This window comes from Tachysurus vachellii, chromosome 16 (genome assembly GCF_030014155.1).
Source record: "Tachysurus vachellii isolate PV-2020 chromosome 16, HZAU_Pvac_v1, whole genome shotgun sequence".
Lineage (NCBI taxonomy): Eukaryota > Metazoa > Chordata > Actinopteri > Siluriformes > Bagridae > Tachysurus > Tachysurus vachellii.
The window spans coordinates 8,085,683-8,098,259 of NC_083475.1; the positions used below are offsets into that span (position 1 = coordinate 8,085,683).

At 44.0% G+C, this 12,577-nt stretch overlaps 1 protein-coding gene across 1 annotated transcript in view; it reads right to left on the minus strand.

The window, feature by feature from the left end:
• zgc:165507 (uncharacterized protein LOC561188 homolog) overlaps nucleotides 1-7,135 on the minus strand; it is a 19,450-nt gene extending 12,315 nt beyond the window's left edge. Inside the window, exon 1 of the mRNA XM_060889855.1 lies at nucleotides 6,980-7,135. The gene's annotated coding sequence lies outside the window, so the exon portion shown is untranslated. The remainder of the gene's footprint in view (nucleotides 1-6,979) is intronic.
• Between the last annotated feature and the right edge of the window lie 5,442 nt (nucleotides 7,136-12,577).

Below are 12,577 nucleotides of genomic sequence, written 5' to 3' on the forward strand. Positions count from 1 at the left end.
TCCTCCCCCGGTCCAAAGACATGCATGGTAGGTTGATTGGCATCTCTGGAAAATTGTCCGTAGTGTGTGATTGTGTGAGTGAATGAGAGTGTGTGTGTGTGTGTGTGTGCCCTGCGATGGGTTGGCACTCCGTCCAGGGTGTATCCTGCCTTGATGCCCGATGACGCCTGAGATAGGCACAGGCTCCCCGTGACCCGAGGTAGTTCGGATAAGCGGTAGAAAATGAATGAGCGTGAGAATTTTGATGAGGTTTATAAAGACTCAAAAACCATCGGTAGGTGAACATCTACATTTATATCGAATTTATTAAAAAAAAAAAAATTTCTTCTGCTGGTTTCACTATAAAACATTAATACGGTGCCTGGATGTTTCTTTTACTAATTAAATAAATCTCTCATTTTGTCTTTTGGTTTCAGTATTTTGTGATTAGAGTAAAAGCAAACTACATTCACTACATTTATGAAGCAAGTCTTCTTTCACATAGAGCTCAACATTTTTGACTCCCAACTGTGATACTAATACTGGTATAATTAAAAGGAACAATCTAACACATATATTGTATTTTCAATATTTTAAGCTGCTAAACCTCAGATTACAACCCCTATAACAGCGTTGAAATGTTTTAGCTACACAGTCAACAGAGCAGGACATGAATCGATGTAACAGCAGACACTGATTAATTAAGTGATTACACATGTGACACTTTCAGGTAAGAGTGGATGTCATGTGGAAGACACTGCTGCTCAAAGTGATTTGATAACATTTACATTTACATTTATATCATTTGGCAGACTTCCTTCCCCAGAGCGACGTACAAAAGTCTCTATCATTGACTACATTAGCTCTGGTTCACTAGGTTACAGACTTAGGATACCATGAGCCTAAATCACTATTCAAATTTTTTTTTTTTTAATAAATACACACATACAACAAACAGGGGAGAAAGTGCTAGTTCAATAAAGTGTCATTAATGTCTTTTTCCATAAATAGATTAGGTTGTAAATGTAGAACTCAAGGCCATATTAAATCACGATAATTCCTTATTTTATTTTCTTACTGAAATAATATCCAGACAACATACTAATTAATCAAGGGCACTTAAAATAGATTATGATGTGAATATAAATAAAGTCTGGCTTTTTAAAAAAAAAACAGATTTCAGATATAATTTACTGTATATATCTTATTTGTTATGTATTAAATGAAATGTCCCTCCTCGAACCGCCACCTTATTGTGGTGGAGGGGTTTGCGTGCCTGAATGATCCTAGGAGCTATGTTGTCTGGGGCTTTCTGCCCCTGGTAGGGTCTCCCAAGGCAAACAGGTCCTGGGTGACAGGGGTTGGGTCTCGCATGCGAGTGCCTGGTGGCCGGTTCTTACCCCACGGGGCCCGGTCGGGCTCAGCCCGAGGGAGCGACGTGGGGCCGATCTCCTGTGGGCCCACCACCTGCAGGAGAAACCGTAAGGGGCTGGTGGATTGTGGATTGGGTGGCAGTCGAAGGCGGGAGCCTCGGCGACCCAATCCCCGGGCACAGAATCTGGCTCTAGGGACATGGAATGTCACCTCGCTGGGGGGGAAGGAGCCTGAGCTGGTGCGGGAGGTTGAGAGATACCGACTAGAGATAGTTGGGCTTGCCTCCACGCACAGCTTGGGCTCTGGAACCCAATTCCTTGAGAGAGGCTGGACTCTCTACTACTCTGGAGTTGCCCGCGGTGAGAGGCGGCGGGCTGGTGTGGGCTTGCTCATAGCCCCCCAGCTCAGCAGCCATGTGTTGGAGTTCACCCCGGTGAACGAGAGGGTCGTTTCCCTGCGCCTGCGGGTCGGGGATAGGTCTCTCACTGTTATTTGTGCTTACGGGCCAAATGGCAGTGTAGAGTACCCGACCTTTTTGGCGTCTCTGGAAGGGGTGCTGGAAAGTGCTCCAACCGGGGACTCCATCGTTCTACTGGGGGACTGCAACGCTCATGTGGGCAGCGACAGTGACACCTGGAGGGGCGTGATTGGGAGGAACGGCCCCCCGACCTGAACCCGAGTGGTGTTCTGTTATTGGACTTCTGTGCTAGTCACAGTTTGTCAATAACGAACACCATGTTCAAGCATAAGGGTGTCCATCAGTACACATGGCACCAGGACACCCTAGGTCGGAGGTCGATGATCGACTTTGTGGTTGTTTCATCTGACCTCCGGCCGTATGTCTTGGACACTCGGGTGAAGAGAGGGGCGGAGCTGTCAACTGATCACCGCCTGGTGGTGAGTTGGATCCGATGGCGGGGGAGGAAGTTGGACAGACTTGGCAGACCCAAACGTACTGTGAGGGTCTGCTGGGAACGTTTGACAGAGTCTCGAGTCAGAGAGAACTTCAACTCCCACCTCCGGCAGAGCTTCAACCAGATCCCGAGGGAGGTTGGAGACATTGAGTCCGAGTGGACCATGTTCTCCACCTCCATTGTCGACGCAGCCGCTCGGAGCTGTGGTCGTAAGGTCTCCGGTGCCTGTCGTGGCGGCAATCCCCGAACCCGGTGGTGGACCCCGGAAGTAAGGGATACCGTCAAGCTGAAGAAGGAGTCCTATCGAGCCTGGTTGGCTCGGGGGACTCCGGAGGCAGCTGATAGGTACCGGAGGGCCAAGCGAGCTTCAGCCCGGGTGGTTGCGGAGGCAAAAACTCGGGTCTGGGAGGAGTTCGGTGAGGCCATGGAGAAGGACTATCGGTTGGCCTCAAAGCAATTCTGGCAAACCGTCCGGCGCCTCAGGAGGGGGAAGCAGTGCCCTGCTCACGCTGTTTACAGTGGGAGTGGGAATCTGCTGACTTCGACTGGGGACATCCTCGGACGGTGGAAGGAGTACTTCGAGGTTCTCCTCAACCCCACCGACATGTCTTCCATTGAGGAAGCAGAGGCCGAGGGCTCAGTTGTGGACTCGTCGATCCCCAAAGCTGAGGTCACTGAGGTAGTTGAGAAGCTCCTCGGTGGCAAGGCACCGGGGGTGGATAAGATCCGCCCTGAGTACCTCAAGTCTCTGGATGTTGTGGGGCTGTCTTGGCTGACACGCCTCTGCAACGTCGCATGGAGGCTGGGGACAGTGCCTCTGGACTGGCAGACTGGGGTGGTGGTCCCTCTGTTTAAGAAGGGGGACCGGAGGGTGTGTTCCAACTACAGGGGGATCACACTCCTCAGCCTCCCCGGAAAAGTCTATGCCAGGGTACTGGAGAGGAGAATTCGGCCGATAGTCGAACCTCGGATTCAGGAGGAACAATGCGGGTTTCGTCCCGGTCGTGGAACACTGGACCATCTCTATACCCTCGCCAGGTTGCTGGAGGGTTCATGGGAGTTTGCCCAACCAGTCCACATGTGCTTTGTGGATCTGGAGAAGGCATTCGACTGTGTCCCTCGTGGTGACCTGTGGGGGGTGCTCTGGGAGTATGGGGTGCGGGGCCCTCTGCTAAGGGCTGCCCGGTCCCTATATGACCCTATATGAGTTTGGTTCGCATTGCCGGCAGTAAGTCAGACTTGTTCCCAGTGCATGTTGGACTCCGGCAGGGCTGCCCTTTATCACCGGTCCTGTTCATTATCTATATGGACAGGATTTCTAGGCGCAGTCGAGGGCCGGAGGGAGTCCGGTTTGGGGACCACAGGATTTCGTCTATGCTTTTTGCAGATGATGTTGTCCTGTTGGCTTCCTCAAATCAGGACCTTCAACGTGCACTGGGACGGTTTGCAGCCGAGTGTGAACCGGCGGGGATGAGAATCAGCACCTCCAATTCCGAGGCCTTGGTTCTCAACTGGAAAAGGGTGGCTTGCCCCCTTCAGGTTGGTGGAGAGCTCCTGCCTCAAGTGGAGGAGTTTAAGTATCTTGGGGTCTTGTTCACGAGTGAGGGAAGGATGGAGCGGGAGATCGACAGGCGGATCGGTGCATCTTCTGCAGTGATGCAGTCGATATACCGGTCTGTTGTGGTGAAGAAAGAGCTGAGCCGCAAGGCGAAGCTCTCTATTTACCAGTCGATCTACATTCCTACCCTCACCTATGGTCATGAGCTTTGGGTCATGACCGAAAGGACAAGATCCCGGATACAGGCGGCCGAAATGAGTTTCCTCCGCAGGGTGGCTGGGCGCTCCCTTAGAGACAGGGTGAGGAGCTCGGTCACCCGGGAGGAGCTCAGAGTAAAGCCGCTGCTCCTCCACATCGAGAGGAGTCAGCTAAGGTGGCTCGGGCATCTGTTCTGGATGCCTCCTGGACGCCTCCCTGGGGAGGTGTTCCGGGCATGTCCAACCGGGAGGAGGCCCCGGGGAAGACCTAGGACACGCTGGAGGGACTATGTCTCTCGGCTGGCCTGGGAACGCCTCGGTATTCCCCCGGAAGAGCTGGAGGAAGTGTCTGGGGAGAGGGAAGTCTGGGCGTCCCTGCTTAGACTGCTGCCCCCGCGACCCGGCCCCGGATAAGCGGTAGAAAATGGATGGATGGATGGATAAATGAAATGCAGATCAATGAATTTTTCGACTTTTTGTCTGTTTGCACTAGCATAGATGTTTAAGCGCTCTTTATTGCACATTTAGTTTTAAACAAAGTTTAAAATGCTATAACTTTATTTCTGGTTGAGATAAATGTAGAATTTACTAACAAATATGGTCAGAAAGTCATAGAACACTGAAACATGACAGTAGTATTTTCCAGGCTCCCACAATTTTAATCAATTTCTCTCAGGTATTTGTAATATAACCACTAAGAAATACACAACCATGTCATTTTTTTCCCATTCATGTTCCTTAACATCAGCGATAACCTTGAGCATTGAAGGTATGACTTTACAAATTCCCTGATTGTTTACTGTGGTTTTAATATTAACTGCAACTTCACACTGTTTTTTTCTCTGTAGGACAAGCTGTGTGCTAACAATGGCTGCGTAATATGGCTTATCTCTATACTGAATAACCGTGAGTGATGAGGGCTTCACAGTAAGCTTTGATGTTCTTCATGTTTCCAATTTAGATATTTAAAGAGGCTTGATATTTAACACCATCAAGGTCTGGAACAATTCAGATCAAGAGCAGATCCTTTCTTTAAGTAATCAACATATCACTAACTATTTCCAGGTCTGGGATTGTTGTTCAGTAACCACAATATTCAATATACCATTAATACCCACAATTTTATAACGTAATGTCAATAAGCAATAAATGTAAGGACGTCAAACATACAATAAACATGTAATTCTCAAATACATGAAACACCATAATCATGCAAAAACCATGATGAAGGTATTTCTGCTATTGAGACTCTATCAAATTACTAAATGTAAAGTAGCACATAAGCAAAATTGCTATTAACAGTAATAAACTATTCTCTCTGTATATCTGTAGCTTTTACTCAACCTACAAATGTCACAGTTAGAAAGGTGAGATGTCTGAACATTGGCTGATCAAGCATGCAGTTTCCTTTAAAATTCTTTGAAAAGCAAAGTGTTAAGTGTTTAGACAGCATGTGACTGTGATCCTAATGTCACCACAATCCACAAGTAATTTATGACAAGTCACATCACAAGGGTAAATACTATGTTACTGACCTACGTTCCAGTTCAGGTGGATTACATATTCATTGAATATTGGCAATTGATATTATATTTGCTTACCATAATAAATTGCAATGTTATAGTTATATGAGCAGGTTAAAAGTCTTTTCAGGGCTTTTAATGTACTTATTTTAGACTCTGTCACTGTCTCCAACCAGTGACCCATATCTACTTGTAACCACAAAAAAAGCACTTGCACTCGCTATTACCCCTCTACTCTGTGCATTTTGCTCCTCTAGAACTCCATCAAAAATCTCGTATTGTACACTACTAGTATCGTCCTCTGCTTGATATATTGCTTTGCTTGTATTTCCATTTGTAAGTAATACTAGAAAGCCTGAACACAAGAAACTGATGCCATTTCAGCAAATCAAGTAACGTTTAAAAGGCAGCTAAATATAGCAACTCATGGCCTGTGCGACAATTTGACATTCACAGAGGAAACAATGACCAATGGATTTGAGGCTGGAATAAACTCTGGAAGAGAAAACAGTCCATCACAGGGTACCTGTGAACACTTGCTTCTTTTTTTAATAGCATGACCAAGGGCTTATGAAGAAAAACTTTATTAAAATATTTACTAATTGTGTATATACTGCCATATGTCACAGTGTGCACTCACTCAGACTCAAATGACACACACATGCACATGGGTATTAAGTCTATCTGACCTAAATGGAACCTACATCTTCCTGCCAATCCCTCTTACCTACCAAATCCCTGATATTTTTAGCACACACACACACACGAACATCCACAAACACACACACATCCACACACACACAAACATCCACAACCACATCCACACACACACACACATATCCATACACACACACACTTATATATACACATACACACATACACACACAAATATGCACAAACACACACACATCCACACACACAAACATCCACAAACACACACACAAACATCCACAAACACATCCACACACACACACACATCCACACACTCACACACATATCACCCCCACACACACACACACACACACAGGCACAGGCACACACACACAGGCACCCATCCACACACTCACACATATCCCCGAGTTGTCTGTGTGCTAAACAATGAAATATGCAGGCAGCACGTGGAAGAAAAGCACAAAAGTGATTGGGTGGATGCGAATGACGCAATAGTCCGGTGCTTCTCTGCATCTCTGTACAGCACGCGACGTGACCGGCGCAGATATAAACCGGATGAAACCAGTTGTCATGCTCGTCACTTAAGAGACTACATGTAAACAATAACTAGTAAACTCAATAGCTCAAAACAAGGCAGTGTGAACACAAACATATACTTTATGCGCCTTGCTTACACACCTGGAAATACGGGAGCATCATCCGTGCTAATAATCCCACAGCGTGACGCAACACAATGCTATTCAAATGGAAATGGCTTTTTACCTTGGGAATTGTTAATCACAGAGTCCGTCCCGTGTCCCTTCCTCATTCAATGACGTTGCCAATGATACAAGAAGACGCGCTTTACGCACGGTTTGCGCTTCACTTCCCAGAGCGCGACACTGACGTGTGCTTCACTTCCCAGAGCGCGACACTGACTTGTGTGTGTGTGTGTGTGTGTGTGTGTGTGTTTATGTGTGTGTGTGCGTGCCCAAAGAAGTGAACATGGGCAACGCACCAGCTAAACACAGCATCATGAAGCGTGGCCCAATAGCAAAGTGTTGTACAAATGGGTGTTGAAGGGGCGTTCAAATGGTTGCACATGGACTTTTAACAACCATAATCCCCATAAGTCAGCCTTCCCCTATTTCTCCAGTTGTAACACATAAACAAGATACATGCACCTTGCTTACTACACCAGCTATGAAGTTATTACTGTAAAGGTATCCTTATTGTTCATAGGCTTCCTAATACTGTATATTGTGTAACCACAGCCAGGAGCAGTATATAAGTTCCTCTTGGAGCAGCTTCCACCAAGCTCTCCACCCTACTCCACATCACCCACTAAACCACCAACAGGCTCTGCCTTTAGATACGTTCTAGCACTCCTGGTTAGGTCTTTATAATTCAAAGCTTAAAACTAAATGCCTTGAAACACATACCAGCATCATTGCAATAAGAATATAGGTATACAAGCTGCTCCAGTGTTATACATGACTGGAGACAGAGAAGCCTGAATTGATATTCTCAGCTTGTTTCCACCATAATCCTCATGAGGTGAAGAGGAATTAGTGAATGAATCACCATTATAAAATAACAGGTTAAATACAGTTTTTGCCCATTGCTTGCACACTAAATCCAAATGCTTAGACCAAAGCCTCAATACCTAAATTTCTTGTAGCATATGCTTAAACACAGTGTACCCATAGCTGAAACACATTGTCAACTTTTCACTTTGTTTGCAATTCTGTAGCACACTTATTGCGAAACACTACACATGTTTTCTTACATTAGACACATTTTTCAAAAAAGAAATCACCTGTTATCATTGGGAGAACGCTCTGTTCAAAATGCAAAACTCATCTGGCAACGAGACAAACTTTGATGTTGGCTTTGACGGTGCAAGTATTCGCAAAGGCCGGTGCTTTTTGGAGGCGAGTGGACATAAGGGTTAGTGTTACTTTTGGAGGCAAGTGGACAGAAAGATTGTGAAAGCTACTGGACCGCTAGGGTGCCAATACTTTTGGAGGCGAGCGGACATGAGCATGTGACATGATCCGAATACCCATGAGGCAGTTCCCCTCATTGTGCTGAGTGTTTTGATATGTCACATGTCCATGTTGTGCAAATTTTTTATTTTCACGTGATGACACGTGACGACACGTGACGTGACGTGACCATAACACACGTGAGGCACTTCCCCTCATTGGGCTGAGTGTTTTGATATGTCACATGTCCGTGTTGTGCAAATTTTTTATTTTCACGTGATGACACGTGACGACACGTGACGTGACGTGACCATAACACACGTGAGGCACTTCCCTTCATTGGGCTGAGTGTTTTGATATATGACATGTCCATGTTGTGCTAATTTTTGATTTCGCTTATTTTGGGGGCGGGGCTACACGTGACGTCACGTGACGTGACCAAAATACACGTGGGGCAGTTCCCCTCATTGTGCTGAGTGTTTTGATATGTCATATGTCACATGTCCATGTTGTGCAAATTTTTGATTTCGCTTATTTTGGGGGCGGGGCTACACATGACGTCACATGACGTTACCAAAATACACGTGGGGCAGTTCCCCTCATTGTGTTGAGTGTTTTGATATGTCACATGTCCATGTTGTGCAAATTTTTTATTTTCACGTGATGACACGTGACGACACGTGACGTGACGTGACCATAACACACGTGAGGCACTTCCCCTCATTGGGCTGAGTGTTTTGATATGTCACATGTCCATGTTGTGCAAATTTTTGATTTCGCTTATTTTGGGGGCGGGGCTATACACGTGACGTCACGTGACGTGACCAAAATACACGTGGGGCAGTTCCCCTCATTGGGCTGAGTGTTTTGATATATGACATGTCCATATTGTGCTCATTTTTGATTTTGCTTATTCTGGGGGCGGGGCTACACGTGACGTCACCAGTATACCCGGTGGGGTGCCAATACTTTTGGCAAAAAGTGGCTACTGAGGGTTTGGACATTTCATGTCAATACTGCAGTCATTATGGGATTCTACTTATTATTATACTGCATAGAACACAGGAGAGAAGCCGTGCCTGAACTCTGCGCACGCTGCGTGTGTGAAAGCTTAGAGGAATTTTAGGAATTCCCCATTCAAGTCTATGGGACGTTCCATCGTCGACTACGGGAAAACCGAAAGTTCCGTCGGAACGCCGAGTCCGGAACTTTGTCCGGAGTAACGTCCTAAAGAACCTGTCCGAGTTTGGTGTAAATCGCTCGAAAACTTGCTGAGTTATAAACCTCCAAAATTTATAATGGAAGTGGATACGAAAAAAAGGCCACTTTGAGCTTCCGTATCGGGAATGCCGGAATTCCGATCGCTTAGAAAAGTAGTAGCAACAAACTTCAGACCAGGGTCTACGACATATCCGAATTTGGTGCATGTGGCTCGAAAGCCCTAGGACGAGTTACTCTTGATAAATTTGTGGCTAAGAATAATAATAATAATAATAATAATAATAATAATAATAATAATAATAATAATAATAATAATAATAAGCTTATAAAGGAAATCACACTTCTACAAAGCCAACATAATTATAGGCACTTACATACACACCTGAAAACACTTGTACAGAAAACAGAACACCAATCGGTCTGAGCCTTAGCACTACAAATAGGCCTCAGGTAAGACATTCTGAGAACTTTGCAAGCATGGAGGCAATGCGAGTAAGAGTAAGAGGAGGACAAAGAGAGAGAGGAGTTGGACGTGGACGTGGACGTGGAAGAGGACAAAGACGAGGACCAGTGCGGAGACATGTATCGGATGACATCAGGGCTACTCTGGTGGACCATGTCATAAATCATGGCTTATCCATGAGGGAGGCTGGGCAAAGAGTCCACCCTAACCTCAGTCGCTACACAGTAGCATCGATAATAAGAACATTCCGACTGGAGAACAGGTATATCTTCAAGTTTCTGCTCCAGACTGTACCTACTGTATGTGTCACATGATTCTGTATCATATTACAGTATTACTGTAAAGTACTATTCAAAAATGAGTAGTGCTGTGAAGTATATGTAAAGGAGTATCATTGTGATGTTACAGTGCTGTGTACAGTTTGAAAGTACAGTATTTGAAAAAGAACATAACCAATGACATCTTGTGGTGGCATTTTTTACAGAATGGTTGGGCTACTTCCTCGAGGTGGAAGGGAACATCTCTTTACTCAAGAACAAGAGCTTGCCATCGTTCAAATGGTGCAAGAAAATAACGCAATCCGACTTCGTGAGTTGCAACAGCGCATAATTGCAGATTGAATGGTATTCAACAATATCAACAGGGTCAGCATTTCTACAATAAGTCACATCCTACAGAAACATAACTTCAGAATGAAGCAGCTGTACAGGGTGCCATTTGAGAGGAACAGTGTCAGGGTCAAGGATCTGTAACACTATTCAATATTTTCTGTTACAGACAGTTTTGGATTTTGATGCCGCCGAACAGCCACATGAGTTCATCTATGTGGATGAGGCAGGCTTTAATCTGGCCAAAACCAGGCGTCGAGGCCGTAACATAGTTGGACAAAGGGCTGTTGTAAATGTCCCTGAGCAACGTGGGGGAAATATCACCTTGTGTGCTGCAATTAGTGTCCAAGGAGTCCTGCATCATCATGCCACTCTAGGTCCCTACAATACAGGACAGCTCATTGTATTTCTAGATGCACTACATGCAGTTGTACAGGACAAACCACAGCAGCCCAGGTTTGTTGTCATCTGGGATAATGTTAGTTTCCACCGGGCTGCTCTGGTCCAAGATTGGTTCCATCCAAGGGTGGATTAGGCACACAAGCCCGCGAGGACATCGCCTGTGATGTTGACGAGGTCTTGTGGCCAGATCAAAACAGAAGGTGGGATCCATAAGACCCCCCCCGCCAGGCCCCCACCACACACATACAAGTGCACACACACAAAACAAGTGTGTTTTTTTCCCACAATAGCAGTGTATCCAGTATTTGTTTTGTTTTTTACTTTTGTTTTGTTGCTAATTGTCATGACTTGTGATTCTATTTTTCTTTATTTTATTAAGAATGTTTTTTCTGTAAAAACTCTTGTTTGATTACTGAATACATTTAAACAAATCAATCTTTAAATAAATCTACTTTTGAGTTTTACAAAAGACTGAGTCTAAGAAAATTACAATATAAATAAAAACACAAAGACTGCAGTGTTTTATATAAAGCTTGTGTGTAGAGTTTTGACATAATGAGCCAAATTCTGCAAAAAGTGTGTAAGCAATAGGCAAAAACTGTAATAGGTTATTTTAAAATGATACAAATTAATATTTGGGTGTAGTCAGGTCTCTTTTTTATTCAAAATACTGTACTAGGTATAATCATTTACACATTGACTCTCATCAAACCCTTGATATTGAGAAATGAAGCAAAATTGTATATCCAAATATATTAAAATATGAAATACAAAATTATTATATGCAAAAATATTAACACTTTTGTAGACTAGACTTATCACACACACACACACACACACACACACACACACACACACACACACACACACACACACACACACACACATGCATACTCAGGTACATGCACATACAAATGAATCCCATGTCATGTTTAAACCTGTGGGTGAAAGTAACTTTCTGGCTATAAATGATTTACTGTACTCAGGCACATACTGTAAAAATTAATATATACAGTACTCCATAAAGCTCTCTGAACATGTGAGATTATTTTTAAACCAGATTAAAGTGTGCACTACTACTGATAATAATAATAATAATAATAATAATAATAATAATAATAATAATAATAATAATAATAATAAGATTTGTTATTATTATTGTTGTTGTTATTATAATTCTGTATTAAATTAATAAATAAATAGGTATTAAAATTAAATTAAAATGAATTAAAATTAGACTCCTGCGATGGGTTGGCACTCCGTCCAGGGTGTATCCAGTCAATAACATCCTTATCAGTCGGAGATAAGTACAGTGTGTCATGGTAGCACTGAATAGGCCATAAATCTACACTGATAAATTCAATTCAGTTCAACCCTAATCCTAACCCTGACCCTCACTCATAAGAAATATTGCAAAAAGTATAAAAAGTTAATATTATACAAAGATTTGCAGTATACAAAGATTCACGATTAATATTAAACCTACATTTAAATGTGTTTGTATTTATCCATAATGAGCAAGCCTGAGGTAACTGTGGCAAGGAAAAACTCTTTTAGGTGGAAGAGGATTCTCACAATCTCTGGATGCCACAGAATGGGTAAAAAAAGAAAAGAAAGTGGAGAGAAATTAGCGTAGCTGCTGTTCAAAATATTAACCAGAGCTAGATAATAATTTGTATCTACTGGAGCACACGGTTGT